Source organism: Podarcis pityusensis (genome assembly GCF_964106645.2).
Source record: "Podarcis pityusensis genome assembly, chromosome: 1".
Taxonomy (NCBI): domain Eukaryota; kingdom Metazoa; phylum Chordata; class Lepidosauria; order Squamata; family Lacertidae; genus Podarcis; species Podarcis pityusensis.
This window is the reverse complement of record NC_138028.1, coordinates 53,480,875-53,500,220: the sequence shown is the minus strand read 5'-3', so window position 1 is coordinate 53,500,220 and position 19,346 is coordinate 53,480,875. Positions and strand designations below refer to the sequence as shown.

Sequence of the window (19,346 nt, the reverse complement as noted above, 5' to 3'; positions counted from 1 at the left end):
TGAAGGCAGTCAGTCTCCCTGAGGAAGCCCAGCAAGCCAAGGAGCAACCCCAGGCAGCCAGCAATGCCTCCAAGAGCTTTCCCAAGCGCAAGGCCCCCAAGAGGGCTTTCCCCTTTCCAGTAGAGTTTAAGGAGAGCATCTTGCAGGAATGGCAGGCACCTGGGGCTTCCAAGGCAACACGCTCTCTCATAATGCGGCTACAGTGGTACCTCGGGTTAAGTACTTAATTCGTTCTAGAGATCTGTTCTTAACCTGAAACTGTTCTTAACTTGAAGCACCACTTTAGCTAATGGGGCCTCCTGCTGCTGCTGCGCCGCCGGAGCACGATTTCTGTTCCCATCCTGAAGCAAAGTTCTTAACCTGAAGCCCTATTTCTGGGTTAGCAGAGTCTGTAACCTGAAGTGTATGTAACCTGAAGCATATGTAACCTGTGGTACCACTGTATATGCATTTGATAAGTATAGAGTGGGATTTCTGAGATGCCCCCCCCCCCCCCATATGTTCCCTTACTCATGGATTCATGGTTTCCAGAGATGGGCAGGATTACCCCAGGAACCCGGAGTACAAAAGGGCAGAGGTTCTGTTATACAGGTCACACTAGCCATTAAGGTCTCAGCTGCAGCTTCCTTCATGGCCAGGGCAGTCTGCATCTGGGCTCAGGCTTTTCAGAGGTCCCACCAGGGTTTGTCCATGTCCAGCCGGATGCCTTGCAATTTGCAGCAAGGGCCATGGCAGCAGTCGTGGCAGTGCACAGGAAGGGAAGGGAAATTATTCTTCCTTTCGTTCCAACGGGGGCTTATTCAGCGCTAGAGATTTCAAGAGCTACAAACCCTCCTGGGGAGGGCAGCGTTTCCCAAATAGATCCTCATGTAGCCAGAGCTCCCTCAAGCAGCCTCAAGGCAGCAATTACAGGGGAGGCAATGTTGGGTTTGGAACTTAACAGGTTAAGAAGTTCCCATGATGCCTCAACATTCTGACGTCAGCTTTCGAAGCTGGGAGGAGTTACGCTCTGTTCCTCTCTGTTCTCTGAGGGAAGAGGTGGCAGTTTGTCATGGCTGCTGTGAGCCCAGGAGATTCCTGGGGAAAGTCGGAATAAAGAACTGATATTAGACAAACCTGGTCTCTCTGTGTGTTTGTCGGAAGCTAAGTGGAAGCTACGTGACAGTTTCACCGCTGTGTTCAACTCTGCTGAGGCGTGACTGGAGAGCTACTGAAGACGGAGCTGAGTGGCGCAGCTCGGAGGAAGCGCGCCGGGCATAAAGAGCTAATTGTGGATCGTAAATCAATTAGCGGGGGTCACGCCAAACCAATAAATCAATTCCAACAGGTTATGGACCCTTAATCACCGATCGTAAAAACTGTCACAGGAACGCTTTGAAGTGCCGGAATGCGTTTGAAGTCGCTGGCAGGAGTTTTTGCCTGGTGTTAAGAGGCAAAGGAGAGCTGCGGAGCTCAGAGCAGCTGAAAGACGCAAAGTGTTTGCCTGTGCTGAGAGCTGAGTGCTGGGAGCTGAGAGCAGCTGGAAAATCGTTTCTCCACGGATGGGTGCCGGAGGAGCTTGTGATCTGTGAGTACAGCTTGGGGCCCCTTGGGAGAACGGAAGACGATGGCAGGCAGCCAGGTCTTGGAGGACATTGCGTTTGAACAGCTCACTCTAAGAAGTTGAGCAAGGGCTGTCTGGGAATGTGCTGCTGGGATGTGCTGTGAAGCTTCAGCAGGAGGCCAGAGCCCTGGAGAAGTATTGAGAAAAGCCTAGAGATGGCTGCAGCCCCTGTTCCTGATGCTTTAGCCTCAAGGAGTGCTAGTGAGCAGATCGGGGGGGCGAAGGATTCCAAAGGCAAGTGTAAAGGCTTGTCCACTGTGCGTGCTGGAGTGGAATGTCAACAAAGCAGGTTCCCAGAAAGCCGCAGTGGGAGCCGGGCCAGAGGGGGCGGAGCTGGCAAGGAGTGCTTTTCCGGAAAAGGAGGGCCAAGCCAGCTGGGAGGAGCCCCGGGCAGTGTTTTTCCACTGGAGTTCGTCGTTGCTGCCCATGGAGAGCGGAGACAGCTGGGCAGGAAGGTCCCAAGGTCAACCAGCTGAGTTCTCATGGGAATCAGTCTCGGAGAGGAGGCCAGCGTGGGAACGCAAGGGAAAGACGTGGTTCAGACGCTGGGGAGGGTTGTTTTCTTATCACTGCTTCTATGGCAACTGTGAAGAACAACTCCAGCCAGGACACGGTGACGCGCTGGGTGTTGGATACTGCTGTTGGTCAGCACCTGCTAAGCAAGCCTGCTGGCGAAATGCGGAACTGCAGGGCTGTTTTCAACAGGACACAACTGTGATGTTAGCAGACGGAATGAGAAAGTCGGTTTCTGGTGTGGCTAACATGTTTTTTTTCTCCTTTACAGGAGGAGCTAGAGGTCTACGTTGGGGGGAAACAAGTGGCCAACGTGAAAAGGGGGCAGAACAATCTCTTTGTTCTGGAGTCACCTCTGGAGGGTGGTGGGAATGCTGGAAAGGCACAGGCGCAGTGTGCTAAGGTTCCCAGTCATGTGCAAAAGCTGCACAGGTGCACAAAAGGGTACAAGCTCCGGAAATGTGGGAGGTCCCTAGGGTGCAGGGCATGCAAGGGTGCACAGGTACATGGTTTTCCCGGGTTTGGGAGGGTAGCCAAAGAGCCCTTTGAGCTCTTTGAGGCAGGTGGTCCAAAGGTTCAGGACATGATCTTCTGTGGATATGATCCTGCAACCAATGGGTGGAGGTTTGCATACCCAGAGGGTGATCAAACCAAGCTGCTGGTCAGTAAGCAGGCTGAGTTCTGTGAACAGGGTGGGTGTTCAAGACTCAGGGATAGTCCTGATTTTTCTCTCAGAATGTCTGTCTGATTCTGAGGAGGAAAGGGAGGCAGAGGCTGATCCCGGTGATGGGGACCAGGTCCAAGATCAGGGTTCAGAACCCGGTGATGGGGACCAGGTCCAAGATCAGGGTTCAGGGCAGGTTTGGGCATCTCCAAAGGTTGTGAAAGGAGTGTCCAGGTGTGAGGCTTCATCTCCGGTTAGCGTAATGGAGAAAGCTCACAAACAGGGTGTCAAGTCAGAGGGGGAAGGATCTGACGGAGAAGACACAACTGCTGGCCCAAATGGGTCAGTAGGGTATCAGGTCACAAGTGCGTGAAAAAGTGTCGCACAGTGTGATTCTGGGAATGTTGAAGGGGTTCAACAGGTGCCTGGGAAAGATGCCGGGAAGGGGCACAAGGCAAAGGGAAAGGTGTTGAACTCAAAAAGGTCTTGTCAGAATGGTTCGGCAAGAGGGGGTGTTGGGTTTGGAACTTAACAGGTTAAGAAGTTCCCATGATGCCTCAACATTCTGACGTCAGCTTTCGAAGCTGGGAGGAGTTACGCTCTGTTCCTCTCTGTTCTCTGAGGGAAGAGGTGGCAGTTTGTCATGGCTGCTGTGAGCCCAGGAGATTCCTGGGGAAAGTCGGAATAAAGAACTGATATTAGACAAACCTGGTCTCTCTGTGTGTTTGTCGGAAGCTAAGTGGAAGCTACGTGACAGTTTCACCGCTGTGTTCAACTCTGCTGAGGCGTGACTGGAGAGCTACTGAAGACGGAGCTGAGTGGCGCAGCTCGGAGGAAGCGCGCCGGGCATAAAGAGCTAATTGTGGATCGTAAATCAATTAGCGGGGGTCACGCCAAACCAATAAATCAATTCCAACAGGCAAGAGGCGGCGGCAGCAGGAAGCCTCTATCACAGATCAGTGGGTGCTTAGCATTATCCAGGAGAGTTACAAGATAGAGTTTGACCAGTCCCACCCCCGCCAAATTCATTTCCTCCCCATGCTCCAAAAAACACAGAAACACCTCCCTATGCTTCAAGCAATCCAGCATCTGCTGGAGATCAGAGCGATAGAGCCTGTGCCAAAACCACAGCGGGGATCTGGCTGCTACTCTAGTCTCTTTATGGTCCCAAAGCAATCAGGAAAATGAAGGGCCATTCTAGATCTCTGAAATAAATTCAGAATGGAAACCTTGAAGGCCATTCTAAAGGGTTTCAGGCCTGGAGACTTCATGGCTTCCCTAGACCTGATGGATGCTTACCTCCACAGCCTAGTTTACCCAGCACATAACCAGTTTCTGCATTTTGCATACCAGAAAAATAATTATCAGTACACCTGTTTGGCTTTTGGTTTGGCCCAAAGTCCGAGAATGTTTTCAAAGGTGTTGATAACTGTGGTGGTCCATCTACAGAAGAAGGCCATTCATCTTTTCCCCTACTTGGGAGATATTCTGATCAGGGCAGACTCACTCCATCAAGCCAGGAGCGATGTAGCAGAGACCCTAGACTGCATGCAGCAGCACAGATTCTTAGTGAACATGGAGAAAAGTAAGCTGTTTCCAGTGCAGGTCATGTTGCCCTAGGGAGCTTGAAAGACACCAAGGAGGGCTTGGTGAGCCTCTCCTCAGAGTGTGTGGACAAGATTCGGACCTCGGTCCGATAGGTCCTGGGGGCAAAGAGGGCAGACACCTTCCAGCTGGCCAAACTGCAGGGGCACATGATCACCTCCATGACCTGTGTGCCATGGGCGCAATTTCATGCCAGACCCCTGCAGTGGGCTTGCCATCCCTATCAGATGGACATCATACAGCGGAGGCATGTAAGGCTGCAGTTGAGCAGGGAGACCAGGAGGTCCCTAGAGTGGTGGCTTTCCCCAGTTTTAGAAAAGGGGCACTCTTTCAGGGAGCAGCCACAGGTCCAGATAACCACGGACGCGAGTCTTTCGGGTTGGGGAGCACACACAGGTGATCATTATGCCCAAGAGACCTGGCCCAAGGAGGAAGCATACCAACTGATAAACTGGTTGGAGCTCAGAGCAGTCAGACTGGCCCTCCTCTGCTTCAAGAGGTTGGTGGAGGGAAAACGTGCTGATGCATTCAGACAACCTGTCTACCAAATCATATATACGCATGGAGGGCCAGATCCCAGGCCCTCATGCAGGAGGCCACCATTCTTCTGTCTTGGGCAGAAAGGCATCTAGAATCCCTATTGGCAGAGCACGTATTGTGCTCCGTCACCAGGTATCTCAAGCAGAATGGAGCCTTCATCCACAGGTGTTCCAACAAATAGTGGACCGCTTTGGCTTCCCCAGGGTGGAACAGTTTGCAAGTTCAGAGAACTGAAAGGTGGGGCTCTTCTCCCAGTTCTTGATGAGGGGAGCGATGGGCATGGATGCCTTGACCAGCGGCCAGGGGGACTTCTCTATGCCTTCCCTCCCATGGCCCTGATCCAGAGACTGCTCAGGTGGGTCAGGTCCAGCCTGGAGAGATCATTGTTGCGGCTCCCTTTTAGCCAAGGAGGCCTTGATTTGCAGATCTGAGGGCCTCATCAGTAGCAGACCCTTGGCCCCTACCTCTGTTGTCGGGAGAGGTCCACCACCCAGACTCAGATTGGCTACAACTCCACACTTAGCTGTTGAGAGGTAATGCCTAAGGAAGTTGGGATTGACTGACTAGGTAACCTCCACCATCCTAGCTTCCGGCAGAGTCCACTCAGCGCATCTACAAATTCACCTGGCGGGCCTTTGTCAGATGGGCACGTAGAAATAAGGTGGATCCCCTAGAAGGACAGGTACCAGACATTCTAGCTTTCCTACAGGAGGGCTTGGAACGGGCTATGGCCAAACACCCTCCGCAGGCAGGTGGCAGCCTTGGGATCAGTTCTCAGATCAGCAGGAACTCCTCTGGGGTCCCTCTCCCTGGTAAGACTGTTGTTGTTGTTTTTTAAAAAATATTTATACTTGTACATCATACAAACATTGAATAAAATGAACAAATGCTGTAATACAAAAACACAAGAAAATTCAAAAACAAAATTACAAGGATATAAACATAATAACATAAACTACAATCGAAAAAAGAAAAAAGTGACTTCCAACTAACTCCATGTGGATCTTTATTCCTCATATCACTGGTTGTCTGTAATGATTAAATTTAATTTAATCGGTAAGACGCTTTCTGAAGGGAGCAGCGCAGCTAAAACCACCCACGGTACACAGGTTCCCCTCTTGGAACCTCCACAGGGTACTGAAGGCACTCACAGGGCATCTCTTCATGCAGCTGCACTCTGTCCCCCTAAGGTTTTTGAGCTGGAAGGTCCTTTTCCTGGTGGCCGCAGAAGACAGACTCAGAATTCAAAATGACCTTAACAGATTGGAGGAGTGAATGTTGCTACTTACCATGGTAAGTTCCTTCTCTTTAGGGAAAATTGGGATCCATGGTGATGTGGGCTTGTCTCTGCCTATCTCACCACTGGCAGAAAGCCTTAAAAAAACAAAACAAAAAAAAAACAACTTTGAGGATACTTCAGGGGAGAGACAAGTCACTGTTGCTTGCAAAATCAGAGATTGTGATTCAATAGGTGGGTACTGGTTTCGTGTTTCAAATAGACAAAAATGTGGCTATGAAATCCAGGAAGTGTGGGTTCAGACACTGGATTGTGAGCACAAGCAACAGGCAGGGATTCTTAAATGCTTCTGTGCTTCATCAGATTTTTGTATGTGACCACCCATAGTTAAGAGTTATTTTCTCCTAGAATATGTAAAGTGATAAAGTAAAATCGGTTATTCATCATGCACATCCTGTGCGATGCAGAATACATGATCAAGTCCTTGTTGAATCAAAGTTATGCTGCTAACAAATTTAGGTTCTAGTGATAATGTTATTTACTGGAGCTTTATTCCTCCTCGCTTGGAAGTGGCTTCAGCTATCAAAGGGCTTTCAGGATTGGGAAATGCTGCCCAATAGAAATCAATCACTATTAAAATTGCAGCTGACCAGATGTGAAATCTGCCCAGTTTTAGGCCTACCATCAGGTTACATTATATGGATGCTCTTTCTTTTATACCTTGATCTTAAAATGCATCACATAAGCAAATTCAACTAGAATAAAAAGGAACAACTTCATCACCTCCTGGCAAATAGAAGGGGAAGAAATGGAGGCAGTGAGAGATTTTACTTTCTTGGGCTCCATGATCACTGCAGATGGTGACAGCAGTCACGAAATTAAAAGACACCTGCTTCTTGGGAGAAAAGCAATGACAAACCTAGACAGCATCTTAAAAAGCAGAGACATCACCTCACCAACAAAGGTCCATATAGTTAAAGCTATGGTTTTCCCAGTAGTGATGTATGGAAGTGAGAGCTGGACCATAAAGAAGGCTGATCGCCGAAGAATTGATGCTTTTGAATTATGGTGCTGGAGGAGACTCTTGAGAGTCCCATGGACTGCAAGAAGATCAAACCTATCCATTCTTAAGGAAATCAGCCCTGAGTGTTCACTGGAAGGACAGGTTCTGAAGCTGAGGCTCCAATACTTTGGCCACCTCATGAGAAGAGAAGACTCCCTGGAAAAGACCCTGATGTTGGGAAAGATTGAGGGCACAAGGAGAAGGGGACGACAGAGGACGAGATGGTTGGACGGTGTTCTCGAAGCTATCAGCATGAGTTTGACCAAAGTGTGGGAGGCAGTGGAAGACAGGAGTGCCTGGCGTGCTCTGGTCCATGGGGTCATGAAGAGTCGGACACAACTAAACAACATGTTAGCCACATACAAAATTGCTTAGAAATCAAGCAGAAATTGGGCCATGGGCTGTTAAAAAGTGGATAGTTTTTGATTTAATGAACATCACTTCTGAGTAAGATTGTTGTTAGAGCTTTCTCATTAGAGCACAGAGCAGTGCATGGAAGGTTAGCCTTGTTGCACTTCTGACATTCTTTCCCACAGCCACAAGGGAGCAGATCAAAGCAAGTTAGGAAGGCATGATTTGTTTATCCTGCCTTTATTCAAGGACTCTTCATGCTTACTCCCTGCCTGGATTTCTCTACCATGTAACTCTGGCTGTGTGCTACCTCCGAATTGTTTTGTTTATTCAGGTTGGTCCATCCAGTTTCATTTCTATCATGTTCAGAGGCAGAAACACTGTTCAGTTACAGGTATGGGTTTGTTGTTAAGGGTATTCTAATGGGACTGTGAAGTCGTGGGTCCATTTCCAAAGAGGCTCTGTTGTAACCTGCATTTGTGATGTGGATGGTTAGCTTGTTCTAGCTAACGTGGCTTTAGGAGGCCCCGGCATCAACAACCAAACGAATGAACAGGTGCAGCAGTCACAAACACATGGATACACATGCTGCTTGGGAGATGTCTGTTCCAATCGGACTGATGTTGCATGCACAACCCTGTAAGAAAGGCCTCCTAGACAGGTTGCCTCTAATGTCAAAGACTTATCTTTGTCCCCTTAATGTGTAACATCTATGAACAGGACGAATTTGGACAAAAAATGGGGGAGGAGTGGCAAGTACAAGACACATTCTTGAAATTTCACGTGATAGAGAGTCCCAAGTGTTCTGCCGTTCTTCAATAGTTTCATCATAAGGCCCACACAGTAGCAATGATCTGATACACAATGAATACATTGAAAAGTATTGCTGTATATCTGAAGTTGAGACAAACACCAGCTTAGATCAGATGGACGTTGCCTAGGAAGTATGAAGATGAGTTTGTGATCATGGTTGGGAAGGTGGTTGGACCCAAGCCTTGGTACAAGGAATAGTAACGGTAGGAAATGCAAGCTTATTATCCCAAACAACCCATGTAGCATGCATAAGAAGACCACCCTAAATCCCAGTGGCAATTTTATACATGCTGTTGCACCCTGCCTATGGTAACTTTAAGAAACAGGAAATTAGCTACTTTGAGGTTTCAAGCATGTTTTGAAGACCGAAGACATAGTAGCCATTGGTTTCAATACTGGGCAATTGTGATGGCAAAAATACTGTGCTTGGCACATGCGCTTTCTGTGAGAATGTTTCCTTGTGTATCTGGATGCGTTAATGGAACTATCTCATACATATACCATTTTTTGTTTTTGCATTTGACCATATAATTATGCATGCTGGATCCCACTTTATCTGAAACATAAGGCTAGATTATCAACATAGCATTTGCAAGTTGCCAAAGAACTTGGAAAGCATTAGAAGAGAGTGAATTTGTTCATCCTCCATAGAAAGGAAATTGCAAACCCTTCTGCAGATGAGACACATTTAAAAATTGGAGAAAATTGGCCAATGCCATTTAAATGTGTTCATAAAATAACAGCTGATAGAAAGAACCAAACTAAATTGATGACAGTGCACATCATAACTAACTAACTAACTAACTAACTAACTAACTAACTAACTAACTAAAACTAACTAACTAATGTTATTTGGTACCTCAACAGCTAAGGGGTCAAAGAAAGGAATCAAGTTCACCTTAATGAAAAAGAGATGTAGAGCTCTTTTTGTAAATGTGTTGGCTGCCAAAAATGAGATGAGAATCTCAATGATATGTTCAGACATGAAGAATCATTTCCTGGACTTAGAAAAACAACAGCCTCATCCACATGGAATGCTCTGCTGGAGCTTACTGATGTACTGCTAAAATTTGTCTGTTTACCATCATGTTACATTACAGAATATGCTATGAATCCTGTTGGGAGGTTCATCATACTGCTCTACGACCAAACAAGCACCTGTGCTGAAGAACTCTGTGAAAAGTATTCTGCCAACACAAGCTGCTTTCAAAGGCTCGCTCTTCCTTCCCCAATAAGCTATAGCTGGAAGTGACTGGATAATGGACTAAATATGAGAACGATGTAAAACAAAAACACCATCTGAACATCAGTGTTTGCTAAATAATCTGCTTATGATGGCTCAGCTGTTGGTTGCAAAGCACTGGAAGAAATCAAGCTTTCCTTTTATGGATATGTGGCTTCAAAGTTTGGTCTCAACAAAGATTAGCCACTTTTAAAGACTGGGACAGTGGAAAATCCACACAGATAAATAATTGGATACCTTCTGTATTATATTGGAATGGAATTAAAATGTGAAGTACATCAAGACACACTGAATATTGTATAAATTCATTATTTTATGAAAATACTAACAATTGTTAAATATATAGAGAAATTATTTGAAAAATTCAGAAATGCTACTTTCTGCATTCAGACAAAATCTTAAGGGCTTTTTGAGGTAATAACACATACAAAAAAAAAAAAAAAAGAATCTGCTTACTTCTGTTAGCCTCTAGCCAGCACCAGGGGGCCATGATGGTTAGGGATGTAAGGGCCTTGTGCCATTTTTTTTTTACTTTAAAAATACAGGTAACTTGCAGCTTATGCACATTTAACTTTAGTGCATTCAGCTTTACATGGTTGGCAAAACAAGTTAGAAAGGGGGCGATTGTCTGGGGGGAAAGACTTTGGCAATCCCACCTACCCACTGTGTTTTGACGATATGCTATTTTGGCTTTACGCACTATCCCCAGAACGTAACCCCTGTGTAAGTTGAGAATGGTTTGTAAATAAATCTGAGGATATTTCAGCCCACAGAGCAGTTTCTTACCCACTCAGCCACAGCAGCAGATAGAAATCAGGCATATGGGACATTTGTCTTCCATCAAGCAGTAAACCTATACAGTGGCATATGAGTTACAGGAGCCTTAGCATAGTGCAACTGCTCAGGTTTTGCATGACGTCCAGCCCCACTCTCAACCATAATGCATTCAGACCAGTGTTTGCACAATTTGTGTACAAGGAAAAGGTAAAGGTAAATGACCCCTGGTCAGTTAAGTCCAGTCAAAAGCGACTATAGGGGACGGCCCTCAGGTCAGCTTTTCAGGTCAGCTTTCCAGGTCATGTGGCCAGCATGACTAAACCGCCTGTGGAAGCTGGAGCGCACGGAAACGCCGTTTACCTTTTCACCGCAGCGGTACCTATTTATCTACTTACACTAGTGTGCTTTTGAACTGCTAGGTTGGTAGAAAGCTGGGACCAAGCAATGGGAGCTCACCCTGTTGCACGGATTCGAACTGCCAACCGTCCAGTCGGCAAGCCCAAGAGGCTCAGTGGTTTAGACCACAGTGCCACCCACATTCCTATGTACAAATTGTGTACATAAATGGGACTCCAGCAAAAAGCAGGGCTATCCACGTTCCTCAATTCTTTTCTCGGCTCTTTTCCTTTCCCTACACTTCCTTTAGGATACTGTTTCTTTGTTTATACATTACCTACATTTACTTAATCCTCTTGAACTCTTATTTTAGATTACCTGCCTCCCAGTACCTCTTCCCAGTCTATCCAAATTAATAAATGGTAGATTTAAAAGTCTTTTTGTGTGTGTTAGCATGTCCCCACCCCAGCCTAGCTTTCTTTGATCCAAATGTTTAACACTGCTGGTCTCTTCTTTTAAACAGATATCATTTCTAATCAAGGACTGTGGACCTGAAGAAACTAAGTGTAAGTAGCTTCTGTTTTCTGAGTACCCTGTTTCCCTGTGCTTGTGGAGTAGCACATTATTTTGTCTCAAAAATGCCAAGCCCATACCCTCTATGTTGCAGCGGAAAACCGGGATGCCTGTCTTCTGGATCCACGTTGTTGTGTGAATCATGTGACCCACATGAGAACATGCCGCCCCCCCCCAAAAAAAAACAGGATGTCCTGATTTAATTGGGACAGTTAAGGGGTATGCAAGCCAGCAAAGACTAGCCAAGATTAGATAGTGGCATGCTACTTACTGGTAGCAATGAACAGAAAGAGACGCCTGGTTTGCACTAGAACTTTCAAACTGGGCTGCTTATGTTCCTTTTGTTATTTTTCTGTGCATGTTCATCTAGAAGGCCCACATAACTCAGTTAAATTACTGAACTTACATATGTAGAATCTCAAGTTGCAAGAGAAAAGATAGCAACACACCTTTTGGGGTGGTTTGCTATGGTCTGAATTCTAAAAGAAAGATTCAGCCCAACTGTCAGGCATAAACAGAAATAGCACTGGATGTGGGTGCACAGGGTCATTTTACGATGTGAAAATGTACATAATTTTGCATTGCCTTGTTACCACACACTGTATCTTCAATAAAGTTTGGCAGTCATTTTGCTTGAATGTGTATTTTTGTCAAACTCCCACAAGACTGGCCAGGCAGGTCTTACAGTCTCACTCTTAATCATGGCTCCTCACACATTCAAATTCACATTAAAAAAAACAACAACCCACATTCTGTCTACCTCCAGCTTTATTTCATCCAATATATCAGTTTCCTGGTATTTGTTTTTTGTTGATTTATTTTCTGGCCTGAAACAGCACTACAGTATATGCAATTATATTCTACAACAATTCTTTGATTGTTACTTCTGGTTTGGTAGCCTAGAGGTCTTCCTTCTCTGCCTCTCCTTTTCTGTATCCAATTGTAGTCCCAGAATAAAAGGACAGACTCTTGTCAAAAGCTGTAGCCCACCAGCCATATTTGGGCGTTTGGTTCCACCTGACTATTTTGTTGCAATCCAGTTGTGACTGGGAACAACTCCCCCTCGTTACTGTGCTATGTGATGCTTTCAAATGAGCATCCTTATTCATTCTGCAGTCCCTAAGCCCTCTGACCAGGCTTTGTTTGGAGGTGTCAGGGAGGGAAGTGTTCTTTTTCTGCTCTTATATGTAGTCTGCTGTACTGCAGTTCTGTAGTCACCTGATTTTGATTTATGAGAGTAGCATTTCTAAGCTGGTAATAAGTAGACCATTTATACTATTCCTGAAGTCAGGGTGAGCCTGCCTCATTAATTATTGTTCTGAGAATGGGTTACATAAGTCATGTACAGGCAGGGATGTTGCCAGAGGGGAAGGCAGAACTACTCAGGTGCTCATGAATTCAGCAAGCCACCATCTGGTTTTGGCAGTCTAGCAGTTTGGAATCTCCTTAAAAGTGCAGCACAACTTACATTAATTGTAGCAAATCCTATGTAAAAATTGATGGGGATATCCTAGTAAATCCCTACAAGTGGGCATGCCGTTCACATTCTGCTCTATTCCATGTTTCTCCTACGCTTTCCAGTCTAAGATACAAACATATACAAATGTGCTTGGAGCAGCTTGATTTTCTCTCATTCCACTGCCATTTACCTGGGAGCGAACACCCTTAAACTCATTTGGACTTACATCTGAGTAAACACGGTTAGTAATGTGCTGCTAGACTGCAAATCATTTGGAAGAGGTGCTTCCCTGAGTTTAAATAAACTTTGACATAGAATCACAGAACTAGTCCAACCCCCTGCAATGCAGGTATCTCAACTAAAGCATCCATGACAGATGGCCATCCAACCTCTGCTTGAAAACCTCCAAAAAAGGAGAGTCCGCCACCTTCCAAGGAAGTCTGTTCCACTGTCAAACAGCTCTTACTTTCAGAAAGTTCTTCCTGATATTTAGTCAGAATCTCATTTCTTGTAACTTGAAGCCATTGGTTTGGGTCCTACTCTCTAGAGCAGGAGAAAACAAGCTTGCTCTACACCCAACTCCCTCAACTATTCCTCATAGGTTGGTTTCCAGACCCTTGATCATCTTGGTCACCCTCCTCTGCACACATTCCAGCTTGTCAATATCCTTCTTAAATTGTAGTGCCCAGAGCTGGACACAGTACTCAGCTGTGGTCTACTATTACCTCCCTTGATCAGGACACTATATCTGGGCATAAAGTTATAATTAAAAAATGGGAACTAACAAAATTACTTGGCACAAATGACAAGGGTAAGTAATAGCGGTATGTTGGTGCACTTCTAATTAACAAATTCTGGGCAATTTAAATCCACACATGCATATTGTACCTTCCTGCTGACAAGCAGGAGCCACTTCATGTAGTAAGTAATTAACAGCAAGCCTGGGAATTGATGCACTATTTCTAAACTGATTTCATCTTGCCAAATAGGCACTCACAAGAACAGCTTCTCACATAAAGATTTGCAGTTGAATAATCCCTACAATAGTTGTGGCAACCAAGGCTTTGTACACATGCCAGTTTTAAGTGGATTTCATGCATCGCTCGTGGGTGTGTTTTCGTGTTGTCCACAGAATGTTGTCCTCGTCCAAGTGAGATGGTAGTCCAGCAGCCCACACTTTATCAGTAAACCACATATTTAATAGAGAGAAACAGCTAATGAGGTAAGGGGGGATGGGGAAATCCAACATAAAATTGCATGCTACCCAGCTGTGGACATACTGAAGTGCCTTGTGTGGGTGGATTTTAAAAACTTACACTGGCTGCCCATTGGTTACCAGGCTAGATTCAAAGTTCTTGTGCTAATTTGCAAACTCCGTAACCATTTGGATCCAGGATATTTTAAGGACTGCTTGATCCCTTCTGTCATTACCCAATCACCGAGATCCTTAGGGGAGTCTTTGTTGGTGGTCCTTCATGGCTCAGCTGCACAGCTCATTACTACTAGAATCCATGCATTCGTTGCTGTGCTCCCCAGCCTGTGGAACATCCTCCCAGCTGTGATGAGACACTGGCACCATCCTTGTTGAACCTCAGGTGCATGACCAGTATTTTCTTATTCCAGCAGCCATTTTATGGTAGTGTCTGGGTTTCTGTTTGGTTTAATGACAAATTCTTACTGTATGGTTTATTTTTATATACACCAAATTGCTAATGATTAAGTGGTATATAAAGGTAAAGTAAAGGGACCCCTGACCATTAGGTCCAGTCGTGGCCGACTCTGGGGTTGCGGCGCTCATCTCGCTTTATTGGCCGAGGGAGCCGGAGTACAGCTTCCGGGTCATGTGGCCAGCATGACTAAGCCGCTTCTGGTGAACCAGAGCAGCGCATGGAAACACCGTTTACCTTCCCGCAGGAGCGGTACTATTTATCTACTTGCACTCTGACGTGCTTTCGAACTGCTAGATTGGCAGGAGCAGGGACCGAGCAACGGGAGCTCACCCCGTTGCGGGGATTCGAACCGCCAACCTTCTGATCGGCAAGTCCTAGGCTCTGTGGTTTAACCCACAGCGCCACCCACATCCCAAGTGATATATAAATGCACCAAATAAATAAATATCAGGCGTTGACAAAAGTCTGTATCCAAATAGTTGGGTTCTGGGAACTAGAGGAAGCTGTCTGTCAAAGCGGTCAGAAGCAGATGCATAGGCAGGGGTCTAGTTTCAGAGCAGCAGTCGAGATAGGGACATCTCCCTTATATTAATGCAAATGAAGCTGTTCGCTGAAAACTAATAAAGTAATGCTCTTTTAAAGTTGGTTTCAAGGCAGCACTTTTCAAGTGATGCACTTTTCAATTTCACCGTGAGTACTGGATGTAGCTGCTGGGAAGAAAGACTTCGGATAGGAGGAGCATCTCTTAGATGGGGCAGCTGGAAGGGAAATGTAGGAAAGTCATCACTGCCAATTTGTTCAGATGCTTCTCTAGTGATCTCTGCACACTCCTGCACTCCCAGCACTCGGGTGTGGGTGTGGGTGCTATCACGCAGATGACCACTATTCCTCAATACCCCAGAGAGCGCCTGTGGATTCCAGACTTCTTGTGGCTCGATTTGGTTTTTCTTCTTCAGCAGCTGTGCCACCAATTCTACTAGCACTACTGCGACTACTGATCCCACATGATTCAGAGTGGTTCACAAGAGGCTGACAGGCCAAATAGCAAAGGTTGTCAGGTCAGTTCCAGTTCAGGCCAGCAGTTTCTCACTTCTGGGTTAAAAGAATGACTTTCAAAATGGCCTACTCAACACAATAAGTCCTAAGTTCATCCTGCTTTACTAGTTTGGCATTTAGAAAGTTTTTGCCTAAGGAAGGAAGGGAATGTGAACAAACTGACAACACCTGTAGCAACTCTATTATGCAATTTGGACACTAGATGCATATGGCTTAACCTGGTGGGGCTGGGAAAGCTGCCCACACATTAGTATTGCACAGAGAGAGTTTGTGATGCCAGTTTTCTAATCCATCTTTTCTTATCCATCCTATAAGGCAGCTAGCTTCCTCATGAGGTCATCGCCTGGGATGGTGGGCCATTAAGAAGAACAAAAGGCAATGGGTCATTAAGAGAACAGAGGAAATGGGGTTCTGTGCCAGATGTCAAATGGGTGGGGGCCCTCTTCCAGCTCTCTGGTAGAGAAGGACAAAAGCCTGAGTTTGAAAGCAGATTTTGTGTTATGTGAGCTAGAAGCTGAAAAAAAGCAGCAAGCAGAGCATCAGAGAGCAATGTTTGATTTCTGATTGAATCTATGGCTGCAGCTATTAGAGAAACAAGACCCTTTTAGGGTGCTGATGCTGTAGGCTCAGGTTGTAAATAAACTATATATCAGAAAGACACCACAGTCTCTGCTATCCCTCAATTCCAAAAGGAAACATGGACCCTGAGTGAGTGCCTGGAATCCCTGGAAGCTTGCTCAGAAATTGGGGTAGTCAATAATATTTTAGTCCACAGGGTGCCTTACACAAATTTACCTTTTGTGTTGTTGCCACATCTATAGGTTATGTCCTGGCTCCTGTCCAAAACATGTGGATAAAGGCTCTTACTTAAGCAATAGATCTTTGTTCAGACAAGTAACAGCCATTTTCAGTTTATAAACCAAGGCTCCCTAATTCTTCTGAATAGGACAATAAAAAAGCAAACTGGAGCTGGTACTTTAAGACATGAAAACAACCAAGGTATCAAACACCACTATCATACGCTGGCATTAATTATGAGAGATATAAAACTAAGTGAAATGAGAGCAAAGTATTTAAAATGATTTTTAAAAAAGTTTTGACATTCCTACTTGCTAGTTAACAAATGGAACAATGCAGATAAGAGCTTAAAAGAGAGTAGAAAATTGTCAGAAAGACAGCAAGAAGAAAACTATCCATTCATTTGCACAAAAGCTACCGGTCACAAATGAAGTGATACACATTGGGGCAAAACAATTGCTAATGGAGTCTGAGCTGGTGGTGACAGACCAAGAAGGAAACCTTGAGTTTGTGGTTAATAGCTCAATAAGGTGATGACCCAGCATGTGGCAGCTATGATAGAGAAATTTCATGTAAGGGATCATTAGGAAAAGGATTGAAAATAAAACTGCCAATCTCTATGGATTAACCATGATTGGAATATTGTGTAAAGTTCTGGTTGCCCCACTTCAAAATGGATACAGTGGTACCACTTTAGCTAATGGAGCCTCCCGCTGCTGCCACTCCACCTCCACGCAATTTCTGTTCTCATCCTGAAGCAAAGTTCTTAACCTGAGGTACTATTTCTGGGTTAGAGGAATCTAATCTGAAGCGTCTGTAACATGAAGCGTCTGTAACCTGAGGTACCACTGTATTGTATAACTGGAAAAGGGCAACCAAAATGATCAAAGGGGACAAAGTGACTTCCCTATGAGGAAAGGTTACAGCATTCAGATTTTTTATTTTACTTCAGAGAAAAGGCACATGAGACATGACAAATATATAAAATTATACATGGTGTGGAGAGTAGATAGAGAGTAGTTTCTCTCCCTCTCCATGTTAGAACCTGGGGCAATGCAATAAAGCTGAAAGTTCGAAGATTCAGGACAGACGAAAGTACAGAGCATTTCCTGCTCCTACAGGAAGTAGTAATAGCTTGGAAGACTTTAAAAGATTAGATAAATTCACAGATGATAAAGGTATCAATGCTGTTTACTTGATGGTACAGTATATCCTCCATTGCTGAAGTCAATACAGTATGTGTCAATACCAGGGCTGCAAGTGGGGATGGTGCTCACGTCCTGCTACAGGCTTCCCACTGCCATCCAGTTGGCTACTGTGAGAACAGGATGCTGGATTTAGATGGGCCTTTGGCCTGATCCAGGCCTCTTAATTTTTTCCAGATAGTCTCTCCAAGTGACTGGGGTGGCACATAATGTGTTCATTGCTACAACTGACACTCCAGAAAATGATGTTGAGATAATCCTGCTTTTTCAATCATTGCTAAAGCTTAACTCCCACACAACTGGGCATTACCAAGTTCTGTAATTTCATATAGTGTGTAATGGTTGAGATAATCCTCTATAATCCTATAGGTTTATTCCGTGAGTCGCAGGATACCTCACAAACCTCCTTGTGTACATTTTCTTATGGTGAAAGCCTACCCACCATCTCTTACACTGGATAAACTGAATGTGCACCAATACAATATGAAGGTGCTGTAAGAGATGGACATCAGAAGATGATAGCTGGGTATAGAAGTTTTCCATAAAGAAATCAAGTCAAATGTGCCTATAAACAAAATATCTGCAATCAAATGCTTACTCTAAGTAGTCAATCGCCAACAATAAAAGTGTATTTAAAAGCAATTTGAAGTCCACTATAGATACAAACTGGGATAAATATATCCAATTAAAAGTGTTGCTGGAAAAGGAACAGCAAAAGTAACAGAAGTTAGCTTCAAAGTGAAGCTAAGCTCCCGATTTCTCTATCATATCCGAAGATCACAGGGCAGTTCACAACACACACAAAAAACCAAAACGAGAACACAAAATACTTAATAAAACAAAACCAAAACCAATAATCCTCTTTCCACAAACACATTTTAAAGGCCACAGAATGTCAATCAGCCAAAGCCCTGGTTATAGAGAAAGGCTTTTGCCTGGTGCCCAAAGCTATAAAATGGGGCTTTCCCCCCATATGCAAAAAGCTAAAAGATCCAATGCAACCTTCAGCCAAATGATTTATAGACACATGAACAAAGAGATGAAGTGAAATATCTTGGGACCTATAGCAGATACACCATGCAGGAAAAGTCACATAGCTGGCTGCATACCTGCAAGAAATTTGGGTGATTCAAAAGTATTTGCCAATGCACGTGAAAAGTTGCGAACATGCCCGTACAGATCTTAAACAGATACTGTGTGCCTTGCAAGGCACTTGTTGCTTGCTGATAATATCATTTCTGAAGAGATACCTCCTCCTGGGAAGCATAGATTTCCCCACTAGGGCACAGAGCCTGCTTGCACAACCATCTACGGGGGTGGGGAGATAATTAGTTTTATTACGAGCTACTGTCTCATTTCCTGACTTATGCCCCAAAGAGGGGAAAACACTGTGGAGGACAACCACACACAAATATCTCTAAGCAGAGTGGAAGAAGAACTCAGCGGGGCAACATCTCAGCAGTAGAAAGACTTCAGGCATGAAGGTCCCACGAGCCTCTTTTCATCCAGCACGTAAAGACATTGGGAGCTGCTGCCCCTGTGGATCTTGCTTCCCGATGCAGTCGCCTCACCTTTGCCTCATGGGCCATGAGCGTGGACGTTGGACTCCACGCGCGAGCCGCCCGATTGCTCCCCGCCTTCAATTTACCCGCCGGGGAAAAAACCGCCCACCTGCTTACCGCGTGGCCACCACATGAATGAAGAAGGCCTCGGCCAATAAGAGGCAAAGGAATAGGCTCCACCCCACCCCTGGCTGCGCACGCGCGAAGGGACCGGCTCCTCTGTGTGGAGGAGGGCGGTTTCGAGGAGAAATAATGACTTGAGTAGGCCTCCGCGAGCG

The 19,346-nt window shown here is 45.3% G+C and overlaps 2 long non-coding RNA genes across 6 annotated transcripts in view; one reads left to right on the top strand and one right to left on the bottom strand.

Moving 5' to 3' along the window:
- Positions 1-11,490, top strand: part of LOC308475335 — a 106,994-nt gene extending 95,504 nt beyond the window's left edge. For 2 of the 4 annotated variants that reach the window (XR_013985118.1, XR_013985119.1), the window contains 2 exons: positions 6,116-6,218; positions 11,269-11,490. This is a non-coding gene — a long non-coding RNA (uncharacterized lncRNA). Of the gene's footprint in view, positions 1-6,115; positions 6,219-9,489; positions 10,667-11,268 lie in introns of those variants that run through there. The other 2 variants (XR_013985117.1, XR_013985120.1) reach the window with 2 other exon arrangements.
- On the bottom strand, positions 5,765-19,328 carry LOC308475399. Of its 2 annotated transcripts, XR_013985143.1 has the most exons (3): positions 18,600-19,216; positions 6,215-6,280; positions 5,765-6,140 (listed from the first exon to the last, which is right to left on the bottom strand). It is a non-coding gene; the product is annotated as an uncharacterized lncRNA (long non-coding RNA). The 2 variants fall into 2 exon arrangements; XR_013985142.1 differs by having other exon boundaries at positions 5,765-6,280; positions 18,600-19,328.
- Positions 19,329-19,346: the final 18 nt, after the last annotated feature.